At 46.1% G+C, this 14,450-nt stretch overlaps 1 protein-coding gene across 2 annotated transcripts in view; it reads right to left on the bottom strand.

Moving 5' to 3' along the window:
• The window catches only part of Ubtd1 (ubiquitin domain containing 1), a 61,228-nt gene that overhangs the window by 25,201 nt on the left and 21,577 nt on the right, over positions 1-14,450 (bottom strand). Inside the window, exon 1 of one of the 2 annotated variants that reach the window (XM_028889399.2) lies at positions 3,788-3,868. The exons of the other annotated variant lie outside the window; for it this stretch is intronic. The gene's annotated coding sequence lies outside the window, so the exon portion shown is untranslated. Of the gene's footprint in view, positions 1-3,787; positions 3,869-14,450 lie in introns of those variants that run through there. 2 annotated transcript variants of the gene reach the window in all.

The raw sequence follows: 14,450 nt of genomic DNA, 5'->3' as shown, positions 1-14,450 counted from the left end.
AGCTCAGCCTTAGCTTAGGCTTGTCCCATTAGCTTAGGCTTGTCCCCTTAGCTTAGGCTTGTCCCATTAGCTTAGGCTTGTCCCATTAGCTTAGGCTTGTCCCATTAGCTTAGGCTTGTCCCATTAGCTTAGGCTTGTCCCATTAGCTTAGGCTTGTCCCATTAGCTTAGGCTTAGCTGTCCCATTAGCTTAGGCTTGTCCCATTAGCTTAGGCTTGTCCCATTAGCTTAGGCTTGTCCCATTAGCTTAGGCTTGTCCCATTAGTTTAGGCTTGTCCCATTAGCTTAGGCTTGTCCCATTAGCTTAGGCTTGTCCCATTAGCTCTTGTAACTTTTTTTTTTGGGGGGGGGGAGGCAGTTTCAAGACAGGGTTTCTGTGTGTAGTTTTAGAGCCTGTCCTGGAACTCAATCTGTAGCCCAGGCTGAGAGCTCTGTAGAACTCAGAGATCTGCCTGCCTCTGTCTCCTGAGTACTAGGATTAACAGCGTGTGCCACCACTGCCCAGCAGCTCTTGTAACTGAAACTGACCCATTTATACTCCTCTATGTTGTGCCTTGAGGCTGTTTACCTTTCTTTCATTCTGTCTGTCCTCCTCCCTCCACTGCTTTCTGATGTGCGCTTAAGATTCCTCTCCTACGTCCTTTCTCTCTGCCCAGAAACTCCACCTATACTTCCTGCCTAGCTATTGGCCATTCAGTTCTTTATTAAGCCAATCACAGTAATCGATCTTCACTCGGTGTACAAATACCCCGCAACACCTGATGCCTACAGTTGAGTCATCTTTAAAGTGGAGGTGGACATACCTTTGCCAACCAGGCACTGCCATGGAGCAATAAGCAGGGAAATGGGCTGTGACTGTGTGTCTGATATCATCTCTACTTGGCACAAGTCAGAGCTGGGGTAACTGTTGGGGTCAGTTAGTGGTCCTGTCAGGGTTCTGTGCTTCCCTCCAAAACTGGCAACCCTAAATGAGCTCAGGTTTAGTATCTGGAGGAAGAAAACCTTCCCAGCTGAGAGTGGGGGATAGGCCTTCTTTTCTAGGAAGCATGTTTGTGCACAGGTGGGCTTTTTAAAGAGTTTTATGTTCCTTTAGCATCCATTTAAACGTAATTTGGTAGAAAATCTGGAGACATGTGGGGCAATAGAAAACCTCTGTTGTGACAAGGCTGAGACAGACCCCCCCGGGTTTGCCTTTGGCTGCCTTCTACTTTTTAAGTAAGGAGTTACTGATTGTCTTGGATCAACTAAAGCTTCCATTTAAGTTGCTTTCTATGAGTTGTGCCTCAAATATGAGGAGAGTGGGTGCAGAGACACATACCTGTAGGCCAATGCAGAACTGGACAACACAGCAAGACTCTGTCTCAAGAGCTAACATCAAATAAAAACCAAAATCAAAATGGGGCTTGTGGCAGGGCTAGGTTTCTCCGCTGCAGGAGCACCTGACATGCACGGGAGCTCAACGAGTTAAGAAAATGAACCGGAGGGCGGACCACACGGGCGTGCTGGGAGTGAGAAAGGGAGCAGCAGAGAGGACCTGTCCAAGGCAGAGAACTCCGGAACTCTGGTGGAAGAGGTTTTGGTCTCAGGAGAAGGTAGGCTGACAACGGGTGGCCCGAGGAGTCACTGCTGCTCCTGCCTTAAGGAGCAGCAGCGGCTGTAGAGCCTGGCTGGCCGGGGGCTGCTGGTCATGGCCCATAGCACCTGTCCTTCCTCAGACTAGTCTAACGAGGGGCTTAAGATCTGTGTCAAGCAAGAGCTGACTGAGTCAGCCTGGGGATGGGGTGGGGCTATGCAGAGGCACGGCAGACAGGTCAGGCCTCATTCTCTCAGGAGTGCTCCCCCAGTGGCCTCATCCAGTCCCTCCCCTGTGGGGGTGGCTTACAAGATAGGCAGCCTCCCTCTGCCAAACCCAGGAGAAAATGAGCCAGGCCCCCAGAAGAAGGCGCCTCTACAGACAGGTTGCAGCTGGTATCTGTGCACTAGGAGACCACCTGTCCCAAACCTCCTTCCTGCCGTAGATGCTAGCCAGGCTCTGGGGTGAGGTGGGAAAGAGGAGCTGACAGCACCAGGCAGCAGGAGCTACCTGCCTTCAGTACAGCCACCAAAAGGACAGAAGAGCCCTGTGGGCACAGCTCAGGGCTGATGGGAAAGGCAGCCTCTTGGATTCAGCTCAGCTGGAGGTCAAGAACTGCTAAGGCTGGCAGCCCTGACCAGGGATGCTATTTGCTTGCAAGTGAGCATTTCGTCGCCTTGGTGACCCAGGGAAGCACAAGGCAGGAGCCAGTCGCAAAGTCATAGCAGAGCCCTCTGTGCTACACTGGGCAAGTGGATAAAGCCAAGCATCCCTCCCTCAGTGAACTCTTTGACTATGGCCGGGAACCACATGCTCCTATGCAGACCTCAAAGATGTACAAGGCTCCATCTTGCCCTCAGGAGGTCCTAAGATACCTCCAGAAGCAAGGAAATAGACAGCTTGAGGAGGCAGAAGCAAAGATGGACAGGACTCTCAAAGAGAGAACACGTTAGGGGAAAGATACCCAAGAGGCTTTGACAGGGGGGTGGTATTAGATAACAAACAAGCTAGCACATCCCACGGGAGACAGCCTCACTTGCTTGCTGCTCCAAAGCGAAGCTGAGAACGCCTTGGTCTGGACTCTCCCTCCAGCTGGTTGCTTTCTCCAACCAGTCAGTGCATGCGATCTGTCTCCCTTTCTAATAATGGGGTCCCACTTGGCTGACCTTCTGCCTTCAAGCTGACTGCTAAGCCAGCCAACTACCTAGACCCCAGTGTCACAAGACTGCTGTCTAGGCCCCGTCCAGTCCTAGGGCCCCTCCCACTGCACTCCAGCCCAGCCTCACTAAAGGCGTTTTCACGGGTGAACTCATTAGGTTTTTTTCTTTATTTTTATGTGTATGAGTGTTTTGCCTGCATGTGTGTCTGTGCACCATGTGTGTGCCTGGTGCCTGTGGACCTCAAACTGGGGTTACAGATGGTTGTGAGCCACCCTATGGATGCTGGGAGTCACACCTGGGTCCTCCACAAGAGCAGCCAGTGCTCTTCCCCACCAAGCCGTTTCTCCAGTCCCATCACTGACACATTTATACACAAAATCCCATCATGCCCAGCTCTGTCACATTACCCATGCCCCTTGCTTCCTGAGGACCAAGCCACAGGCAGCCTGCTCTGGACCTGGGTACTAGCTCTACACTTCCCAGACCACAAGGCAGTTCCTTGGTTCACCAGAGGATGAGTTATAGACCCAATGCCTGGGATCAGCCCTGAGCTGGCAGGAGCTGCAGAATGGAAACAGATCCCCCAATCTGCAATACCAGGTACAATTAGGAACCCCTCCAAGCACCTTCCTCACTTTGTTAATGTTTAAAAGATGACATATGCCACACACAGAGAAATTATATAATAGAAACATAAAAAGAAAAAATGTAAGTCACCCATATCCTATCTCCTAAAAATATCTAGCAATAACACATTGAGGTATTTTCTTTCTCTTCTCAATTCACACACATATTTCTGGGATCATATGGTGTGCACACCTGAAACTTGTAGCATTCTAACAGCCTCACTCTGACGCCAGCTTCTAGCTCAGTTAGTCTCAACCCCTTGCTGCTAGCCAGAGTCACCTGTGGCAACTCAGTACAAATTCAGGTGCTTGGCTGGTTCTTTCTGGTAGTGACTCAAAAGTAAATGAAATCTATTATAAATAAAATAAAAAATCCTGCTGTTTTTATTTCACATAAGTTTATCCAGCAAACAATTATTCAGTGCTTACCATGTTAAGTGCTGGGTACTGCATCGAATGCAATTCTCCAAAGCAAAACCTCACAATGGCCTCCACTCATTCGTTCACTCACCCATTCAAGAACACACATGAAGCACTGACTGCATTAGGCCCCAGCCAGGGAGCAGGAGCAGAGTAGAACACTTTCAAGGTCAGAGCTAGTCAAGGGGACAGACTCACAAAAAGACAGTGAGAGATCAAGTTACAAGTGCAGAGAATCTCCAGTCTCTAGGGCGGGGCAGGGAGGACTGCTGGGCCAGTGACACTGTTTAGACATGCCCCCAAGAGATGGAGGACTTCTGAGGAGGGGAAGCAGAGGACGACGTGGTCCAATGGCTCAGTCTGGGCCCCATGTAGAGGACGTGGGTTCTGAGCTGCTGCGAGGACAAGGAGTCAAAGGGCCTGGCCTAGGACTGTCCTGAGGCCTCTGTGGCAGGCAGAGTTGGGGTAGTGATGAAGCGACTGGATCTAGGAGGTGCTTGAATTAGCCTTTAGGTAACTCAGTTTCTAAAATCAGGGCTGGGGATATAACTAAGGGCAGGCACACACCCTACCACTAAGCTCTACCCCTAGCATGTTTCTAAATTCTTACACTGAGATGAAAGTCTCCATACATAAAGCTTTGTGCACATTTCAACTTGGTTCCCTGTGATAAAATCCTCACTGGGGAATTTCTAGGTCAAAGAGTAGAGATATTTTTAGGGTTCTTGGTCCCTCTGCCAAACTGCTTTCCAGAAAGACTCTGAATTCCCATTTCTACCAGCAGTGTCCAGGAGTGCTGTAGTGCTCAGGCCCAACAAGAGACTGAGGTTGGCTCATGTTCCCTCCACTGTTAGGAGGAAGCCCCTTTATGTGGCTCTGAATGAAAGGATCATCATCAGCAGTGCTGGGACCGAGGAGCTAATGGCTTTGTAGGTAAGCTGGGCCAAGAGAGAAGCATGCTCCTTGCTCTAGCCCATCTTCCTTAATAATAATGGTATGTCATGGTTCTCCAATGCCTGTGAGGTAAAAGTCAGAGGCTGGAGAGATGGCTCAGTGTTTGAAGAGTGCTTTCCTTCTCTTCCTGAAGACCCTCGCTGGGTTCCCAGCATCCACTTTAGGCAGATCACAAGTGTCTGTAACTCCAGCTCCCGGGGATCCAATGCCCTCTTCTGGTCTTCACAGGCGCGCGCGCGCGCGCACACACACGCGCACACACACACACACACACACACACACACACACACACACACACACACAGTGTACACGCACAGGCATAGACATATTTTTTTAATCCTAAAAAAAGAATACATGAAAGCTGAACTCCTTATTATGGAGATCAAACTTTCCAAAAATATGTACTTCAGTATAGTTCATTATTATTATTTTTCTTTTTTTGAGACAGGATTTCTCTTTGTAGTCCTGAACCTCACTATATAGACCAGGGTGGCCTGAAACTCACAGAGATCTGCCTGCCTCTGCCTCCCAAGTGCTGGGATTAAAGGTGTGGGCCACCACCACCTGACCACTCATTCAATTTTATATATTATATTTTATATATGCTCTATCTTCATGCTCACCAGAAGAGAGCATCAGATTCTACTATAGATGGTTGTGAGCCACTGTGTGGTTGCTGGGAATGGAACTCAGAACCTCTAGAAGAGCAGCCTGTACTCGTAACTGCTGAGCCATCTCTCCAGCCCCATTCATTCATTTTTAACATTTGTTAAAATGTTAGCTACTATTTGTACACATGGAGCATACACTCTACACATAAGGCATAAGGCAGGAATTACTAAAGGGTTACACTAAAAATAAAGTAGAAAAACAGAATAAGAGGGACATAATTTTAGAAACAGTGGCATGGGAAGGCTCTTAACAGGTGTAGAGTCCAAGATGGAGGGAAGTGTAAGCCACATAGACATCTGGGACAAAGTCTCCTCTCATTCCCTTCTGTGCTTAGACCACATCCAGCTCTAATCTCCATGCACTGTCAGATCTTCAGGTCTCTGCGTCTTCCTCCTGAAGACCCCTCCTCTAGCTGCTGACCCTGAATGCTCAGATGTCATGCTTTGAAGCCCTCCTGCCCCCAGCTCCTTGCGTTTGGCCTGCTCCCAGCACTTTATGTCCTCTGTGTGGTCCATAGACCCACACATGTGGTACACATTGTGTGTGCACTGCCTACCACACAAGAGAGTCTCTAGAACAGACTGTTTCCACACAGGATCTCTCCAGATGACACAGCAAGTTTCTGAAGGGCAGAAGTTACTTTAGTCAGCCTCTGCTTCACGAAGTTGTGTGGCACAGTCTGCCTGCCACACAGACGTTCACCAAGAGAGGGCCAGGGCAAGTTTGTTGAAGAGAGAGTGGGTGCATTCCTGGACCCTGAGGTGAGCACTGGCAGTTGAGGTCCCTTCTCCTTGTATGTTCATGTCAGGGACATGATGTGACAGAAAACAGGTTTCCTCTCTCCTGAGCCATTATGTCCCTGGGCCTCTGTGGCACAGCAATGGTGCTACAAACACACCTGCCTTCCGAGACCGGGCTGAAGACGGAAGGAATGAAGTCACCACTCTTCATAAACCTCTCCTAGTGGATCCCAGAAACTGCTCAGGGGCTAAGAGCACTTGCTGCTCTTCCAGGGGATCAGATGGCTCACAACCACCTTTGATTGCAACTTTTGGGGATCCAATGCTCTCTTCTGACCTCCACAGTACTCACATGCACACACACACACACACACACAACTAAAAAAAGAATAATTTTTAAACAAACAACCTTTTCTTGGTGCCTAGCTAGTTGGGGAGATAGTGGGTATGGATTTCTAGCCAGTCCACTAAGGTTTGGGAGGGTCAGAAGAAGAGGCAAGATGAAGGAGGTGAATAAGCCATGGCGAAGCCTCCGGAGGAACTCAGAGAGGCCAGGGCAGAGGTAGGAAGGGCAACATCAGAGCCTTGGAGGGTTTAAAGGCCTGACTCATGGTGGCAAGAAGGATGTGGTAGTTTAGATCTGGAATGAGCCCCAACAGCCCCCGTGTTAACGGCCTGACTAGCCGGTGGCACTCCTAGAGTCTGGTAAGACCATTAAGAGGCAGAGCCTAACTGGAGGAAATACTCGCACCCTGGCCCCTTGTTTTTGTTTCCTGGCTGCCATGAGCAGGTCATCTATGCCATGGGCTTCTGCCACAAGGTACTATGCTGCCACAGGCTCCAAGTGCCAGAGCCAAAAGAGCATGGCTGAAACCTCTGAAGCTATGAGCCAAAGCAAACCTTTCTTGTTTTAAGGAAATCATCTCAGGCACTCTGTTACAGTAACAGAAATCTAACCATCCCAAAGGATCTAGAGGAAAAAAAAAAAAAAGCGAACACACACAATACTTACATTAAGTATTTTTTGGTCTTCCTGATTTGTGGTCTTCTTGACACCATGGCTGTCTTAGGGTAGGATCAGGAGGGGACATAACCTCCTCCCACTGAGGAAAGTGTGCTTTTGTGTACTCCAGGAGACAATTCTGGGTCTATTAGACCCATTACCACCTGTTTTCACTCTACTCTGGATAATACTCTGAATCCTAAATCCTGGCATCCACCAGTCACACCCATTAGAGATACAGTCCCTTATGAAGCCCTGGGTGCCTAACCATTTGGCTCATTAAGCCCTGACTGACAGCTCCAAAACTTCTCCTTAAACCATGTGGCTGACCAAGAGGAGTCACACAGGACACAACCCACATCAGATCCCCGCCTTTCACTGGCCCTGACCCTGAGCAAGCTTTACCACTTGGTCGGTGTTAGAGAAAACAGATGTGCTGTGCTGTGCCCACATGGCACTCCATAAATGCTCATTTCCTTTTATCACTTCCATGCCATGGTCTTGCCACCATCCATCAAAGTCCCACCATTGGACTCGTCCTTGAGGGTTAAGGCTGTCTGTAAGATGTCACTTCTTACACAAGACAATAGTGTCTGGAAAGAGAGCAGGCTGAGTGTCTGACTGGGTCTCTAACGTTACAGCCAGAGACATCATATTCTACATGCTATCTTCCTCTTGGCTCTTAAAGGGTGGGTGGCCGGGAGGAAGACAGCACATAGAATATGATGTGTCAAAGAGGCCATATCTTCAAGATCTCTGGATCACCAGGTGTGGGGATGAGAGGATGCTAAGGCAGCTAAAAGGGCCTATTAGCTCAGGGATGCCTCATCAGAAGGAAAAAGAGGGAGGCAGACAAGAAACAGGACGAGAGAGTAGAGTCTCTAAAGGAGACCCAGGGGAAAACAGGACTCTAACTCAGTTTAGAGCCCTTGCCTGGTCTGTACAAGGCTCCAGGTCTGATGACCAGCATTCAAGAGTAGAGCAGAGACAAGAAGAGGCCCTAGGAGTTGCCAGAGTGTCTCCTGTCTCCACAGTCAGGTCCCTCTCTGAGAGACTTAACTGTCACATCTGGCACCCTCAACTTCTCCTCCAACCTAATACCCCTGTTCCTGGCACCACACGGCTCCTACATGCCCATCCCCACTCACCTTCTGGCCAGGTACATTTGAAAGAAGGGAGCTCAAAGCTCTAGCTTTACCCTTCAGAAAGAGCTCTCCAAATCTTGCAATAAAAAATTGTATGGGTCTTTAAGGAAGCAGAATGTGTCTGGCCAAGCAAAAGGACAAGATCAAGCATATTGAGGGTATCCACAAAATTGGGGTGACTCAAGCAAGTCATTCAGCCTCCCTTTGATTCCTACTATCCTCTAAGACAGATTACCAGTGCCTGCCCCATCCAATTCTAGAATCCTAGAACCAACAAGGTCACACAGAACCAGCACATGGAACACAAAAGGCAGGCACGCTCAGGCTTATGCAAATTCACTGAGTAACAGGGACTGTCCTCACAGGGACACAGCCCTGAGCAATAAGATAGCTTCAAAATACACTCTGGAGAGCAGCAGTTCTCAACCTTCCTAATGCTGTAACCCTTCAATACAGTTCTACATATTACAGTGACCCCCAACCATAAAATTATTTTCACTGCTACTTCACAACTGTGGTTTTGCTACTGTTATGAACTGTAAGGCAAATATCTGATATTCAGGATATCTGACATGTGACCCCTGTGAAAGGGTCATTTGATTCTCAAAGGGGTCGTAACCCACAGTTAAGAACCACTGTTGTGTGGGACAGGCTAACATAAGCAAGGGTTTTCTATTCACTGGTGCATTCAAGAGCTAGCCTAGCCCAAGGGAAGTCTGGCTGACCTCTCCAGGCCATGAAGTGGAGCAACTGCCCGCTGGCTAGGCAGTTGGGCTGCATGACCTGTAGGGTTTTCCCACTCTGCTATCCTGCCCCAGGGCCCTGGTACTGCAAAGGCATCTGCACCTAGTAGGGTCAATAATGCCCCTCCTGCAGCCTCTGAGATTTACAGAATGCTTCTACCCATTTGGTATTTTGAGAGGCACTCTGGAATCACATCATACCTTTCTGCACCCCTAAACAAATGATGTACCCACAGAAAGTCAATGAGGCCGAGCAAAGTTCAAAGGATAACCAGCTCAGTTATGCAAAGTCTGAAGCCCCACAAATTCCAGGACTAGCTGATTAGCAACAGTAGCACGGAGAAGGTGTGCCCTATTCCCAGACCCATTCCAGGGCCAGTTTTCATGCCAAGTCCAGACACCTGGCAGGCGGTTGTATAATCCAAAGGGGAGCAGGAACACAATGATGTCTAGCTCCTGATGGAAGGGACCTAGACCAATCCTCAAAGACAAAAGGAAGTAAGAAATCCAGAATGAACCATTACAATGAAGTCTGGAGCCTACTGCTCATGCTGGCTGAGGATGACCCTCCTTGTACCATTCAGAAAGAGTCTTTGCCAGGACATCACACGAAGGCTTATCTTTTGCAGAACCAGATCCTGTTAGAGCTGGAGAGGTCTTAGATACCATGTAGTGACATGCCCCAGCTGATGCAAGAGCGCGCACACGCACACACACACACACACACACACACACACAGAGCAGCCTGAGCTCTCCAGGGAGAACAAGGTTCTCAGGGGCAGTTTGTTCCTATTTTAGATTGCTTTCTGAAGATCTCTCTTACGGGGAACTGTGTTGGTATTGTGTATTCTAATAAATTTATCTGGGGTCAGAGAACAGACAGCACTAGATACAAAGCTAGAAAATGGTGACTCACACCTTTATCAGCATTAGAAAGAAATCCTCTGATCTCTTAGTTCAAGGCAATTGAAATAGAACATGGTGAACGCTTTAATCCAAAAGAGTTAATAATTGGAGAAAAAAAAAATAACTGAGGACCAGAACTAGCGATTTGCTGGTTAATATTTGGCTGGTTAGCATGTGGCTGGTTAGCATTCAGCTTTTAGCAGTAATTCAGCTGAAAGCCATGGAGAGACTCAGAACACATTAGACAAGACCAGTGAACCGGTGAGGTGAGATAGCTGTGCTTGTTTTTCTGATTCCAGCATGGAAATAACTGCTCAGTTGATTTTATTAATAAACTTTTAAGTCCGTAATCTGGCAGTGTGAGATTCAGAAAACTTTTTTGCCTTTAGCATCAGGCCAAGTCACTCGCCAGTGGTGGTGCAACGCGTGGATGCGAAGAGACAGAGCAGTGATCCGAGTTGAGGCCGGGAGCTTGGAGGCGGGACTGACACAAGTGGTACATGGAAGTGGCCGCAGCAGCTTTCACGTTTACGCGTGAGCTACCAGACGAAGTACTGCTGCTGCAGAAAAATTCAGAACGGTACAAAAAACCAAAGTCATAAAAACAAACAAAAAAATGTGAAGATTCAGGAAAATCATGGCAAAAAGACAACAACAGAAAAAAAAAAAAAAAAAAAAAAAAAAAAAAAAAAAAAAAAAAAAAAAAAACAGTGAGAAACCAAAAAGAAAACTACAACGAACCACATGACTAAAAAAAAAAAACAAAAAAAAGAAAAAAGTCAGAAAAAACAAAAAAAAAAAAAAAAAAAAAAAAAAAAAAAAAAAAAAAAAAAAAAAAAAAAAAAAAAAAAAAAAAAAAAAAAAAAAAAAAAAAAAAAAAAAAAAAAAAAAAAAAAAAAAAAAAAAAAAAAAAAAAAAAAAAAAAAAAAAAAAAAAAAAAAAAAAAAAAAAAAAAAAAAAAAAAAAAAAAAAAAAAAAAAAAAAAAAAAAAAAAAAAAAAAAAAAAAAAAAAAAAAAAAAAAAAAAAAAAAAAAAAAAAAAAAAAAAAAAAAAAAAAAAAAAAAAAAAAAAAAAAAAAAAAAAAAAAGAAAAAAAAACTCATCAACAAAAAAAACAAAAAAAAAAAAAAAAAAAAACAAAAATATCTCTGAGGCACAAAGCCCTGTGTGAGGTTTATTTGTTAGATTCACACAGTAATTGTGGGCCATTGGAGATCAGAAATCAGACAAATCCATTTTTTTTTTTTTTTTTTTTTTTTTTTTTTTTTTTTTTTTTTTTTTTTTTTTTTTTTTTTTTTTTTTTTTTTTTTTTTTTTTTTTTTTTTTTCTTAAAACCAAGGATAGAACACCATGAGTGGTACCAAAAATAACCATCCGGCAGGTGGGCACCTTTAATCCCAGACTCGGGGCAAGGCAGCAGATCCTGTGAGTCGAGCCACTTGGGCTCAAGTGAGTTCGGAAAGCACAGCTAAGGAACTGTCGAAAAAAAAAAAAAACCCCAACAAAACCAAAAAAAAAAAACCCACACACAACAAATCTCTAGGCACAAAGCCCTGTTGGGTAGATAGAATATTTTCCCTAAGCCCCGATTTCCTCCCTTATTGAAGAGAGATGACAACCACCTCATGGTTACCATGAGAGTTCCATGGGAGGGTCTGCTCATGCACTGTGTGCAAAGTAAGAAATGGTAAGAGAGCCATGACAATGGTTGAGGGGGTTTAAGAAAGCCTCTTTGATCGCCCTAAGCATTTGTGTTTCTTGCTAAGCAGCCCCAGGTCCCTGATGGCCTAATTTCAAGTTCCTCAGACACCCCCTAGAAGCCATGTCACTGGCAGCTAATGTATAAATGCCAGGTCTTGGGAAAGGAGCCAAAAGCCTGTGTTAGAATCTGTCCACATCTATCTGTAAGGTGCCAGAGGGGATCTCTTCAACAGTGCTAGGCACCTTCGACAAGCCAGGTGTCACACCAAGCTCCACGGGGCCACTGTTGAAGTAGACAGAAACTGCCCTAGGTCCTCCCGAAACCAATGCCATGGGGGACTCAATGCTGCCTCCTCACGTAGGCTCTGGAGTTCAGCATCCCACACAGTCTGACCTTAAACCTTCACTTGCATTTAAGTCCACTGTCTTTTCCTATGGAGTGTATGTTTCAGCTGAGAAGACAAGGGAAAAGTAAAAAGGGCCATGTGCTGGTTAGTTTTATGTCAACCTGACACAAGCTAAAGTTATCCGAGGAGAAAACCTCAATTAAGAAAATGCCTCCATAAGAGCAGGCTGTAAGCAACCCTGCAGGGTATTTTCTTAATTAGTGATTGATAGGGGAGGGCCCAGCCCATTGTGGATGGTGCCATCCCTGAGCTGGTGGTCCTGGGTTCCAAAAGAAAGCAGCCTGAGCTAGTCATGGGGAGCAAGCCAGTAAGCAGCACCCCTCCAAGGCTTCTGCATCAGCTTCTGCCTCCAGGTTCTGGTTGAGTTCCTATCCTGGCTTCCTTCAGTGATGAGCTACAATGTGAAAATGTAAGGCAAATTAACCCTTTCCTCCCCAACTTGCTTTTTGGTCATGGTGTTTCATTGTAGCATAGAAACTCTAAGACAGGTCATGATATTCCAGATCAAATAACAAGAACATAAAACTCAGGACAGACAGCTGCCCTGGGGGAGGGGAGTGCCAGGCTCTGGGACTTCTGAATCTGGCCTGTCTCCTGCAGCATACAAGTCCTCCCCTTCTGCCTAATGGCCCTTCTCCATGGGACACTGTGGAAGAGACATCTGCCATGGGAAAACCAGAGGAGACAGTCACCAATTGCAGTCTCAAGGAACCCAGCCTCCAGATGCATGCTGACCAGCGCAGTGGCACTGGGAAGTACTTTGGACACAGCTTCCCTCCAGCTCCCTGAGAAAGTATTATCACTTAGCCACTCACTTCTTCCTTAGCAGACGTCAAGCTCGTTGCTATCCAAGAGCCTTCCTCATGTAAGTCCCTGCTCAGAGCCTCCCTTTGGTTGTGCCGATCACACACAGCAGAGGCAGAAATAAAGCACGTGCTCTATTGCCAGCTATGGCTCTGACAGAGATGCCCCAGCCCGGGGAAGGGTTGTTTTCTTTTTTAATTCTTTAAAGGTAGTCCTCAACAGGGATGGGGCCACATGAGATAAACATGGCTCCATCAGTGTCAACTTTCACAAGTCTGCTTAGCTGTGTCTCTTCTTCAGGGAAGTCTTTCTGACCCCCCCCCCCAATTCTCATTTTTCTGATCCCATAATTCTGTCCCTTTATCCTCTACTTTCACACAGTGGCATTTGTTAATTTTACTTATTTGAATATCATCTGTTTTCCCACTATTTTGGGGGTCCTCCAAGAATAGAGCCCTATCTATTTGTTCAACTGCAAGCCCAGGATCAAGTACATATTCAATGCATATCTGAGTTGTGGCGGTTCAGTCTTGGACTGAGGATGCTTCCATTTACCAGTGGTACAAAGGCACACCCTCAGAACCATTTTGTTTTTCACTTCCAATACAATAGGCAACAGATGATACAATTACTCAGTACTTTGGTGCCTGTCCTGGAACTGACTCTGTAGACCAGGCTGGCCTTGAACTCACAGAGATCCACCTGTCTCTGCCTCCAAAGTGCTGGGATTAAAGGCATGCGCCACTGCCGCTGCCCGGCTTCAGTACTTTCTTAAAAAGTAGGCTTTGTAAGATGATTTTGCCTGTAGATTAACATTAAGTATTCTGAGTATACTTATGCTGGACTACCCCAAGTTATGAGACCCAATAGATACATAATAAATATTAATAGATTAATATATAACTAATTTATACATCTGAGATGGGGATCTCTATGTTTTCCAAGATGGTTTAGAACCTTTGGGTTCAAGCAATCCCCCAGAATTAAAGGCCTTCTGAGAAGCTGGGACTATACAAACACCCCAAAACCTGGCTTAGCTAAGAGTTTTTTACTTAGCTCAGCAGTGGTGGTGCACACCTATAGCCCCAGCACTTGGGAGGCAGAGGCAGGGGGATCTCTGTGAGTTTAAGAACAGCCTGGACTACAGAGCTAGTCCTAGAACTGCCAGGACTATACAAAGAAACCTTGTCTCGAAAAACCAAAAAAAAAAAGTTTTGACTTAATATTTTCAACTAATAGGTTTATTTTTTAAAATCAGAATACAACCCCAAGAGGAGTTAGGAACATCTGTATATGCTTCAGACAGAAGCAGATGATGCCTTCATCCACACATACAGCAAAGAGCCACAAAGCCACAGGTCAGCCCGGGAGCCCCAGAACATTTGATCCAATGAAGATAAGACAGTCTGGGTAGATAAATGGCTGAGTACAGCTATGTGCCAGGCAAGGGGATTATTCCACATAACCTTCACAGCCATGCCATGAGCTCCGTGCCAACCACCATCGGTTAAGATATCTAAGAGCTGAGGTATTAAGAGTTAAGGAATACAAGTTGGGCATAATAGCACCCAACTATAATCTTAATACAATCCCAGAAT

The sequence above is a fragment of the Peromyscus leucopus genome, chromosome 1 (assembly GCF_004664715.2).
Source record: "Peromyscus leucopus breed LL Stock chromosome 1, UCI_PerLeu_2.1, whole genome shotgun sequence".
Taxonomy (NCBI): Eukaryota; Metazoa; Chordata; class Mammalia; order Rodentia; family Cricetidae; genus Peromyscus; species Peromyscus leucopus.
Note: the sequence above shows the minus strand (reverse complement) of the source record. Positions and strands in the feature narration are given on the sequence as shown.